This window comes from Penaeus monodon, chromosome 31 (genome assembly GCF_015228065.2).
Source record: "Penaeus monodon isolate SGIC_2016 chromosome 31, NSTDA_Pmon_1, whole genome shotgun sequence".
Classification (NCBI taxonomy): Eukaryota; Metazoa; Arthropoda; class Malacostraca; order Decapoda; family Penaeidae; genus Penaeus; species Penaeus monodon.
Genome location: NC_051416.1, coordinates 7,651,256 through 7,651,582, shown reverse-complemented (window position 1 = coordinate 7,651,582; position 327 = coordinate 7,651,256).

Here is a 327-nt window from a genome sequence, read left to right as displayed (position 1 = left end):
GGGTATTTGTTAGTTTAAAGCGAAACTCATTATTTTTTCAGCATAGTTTTGTTTAGAATCGGGACAAAATTAATTCTTGTTCCCTTTTTACCCCATGAATGGCAAAATGGTTTTTAATAAAATAAATGTGCTAAAAAGGAAAAAGGTCGGGCATGGAAAATTTATTTTTGGTAAAGGGGTTTTATATTAGAAAAATGTGTTAGTTTTTCATGGCCCAAATAGCTAAGAAGGAAAGTATGGTATAAAAAGGGTAAAAAGGGAGGGGAGAAAAGGGGGGTAGGTAGGATTGGTAAAAGGGAAAGGGGGTTAAAGGAAAAAAGGGCGTTC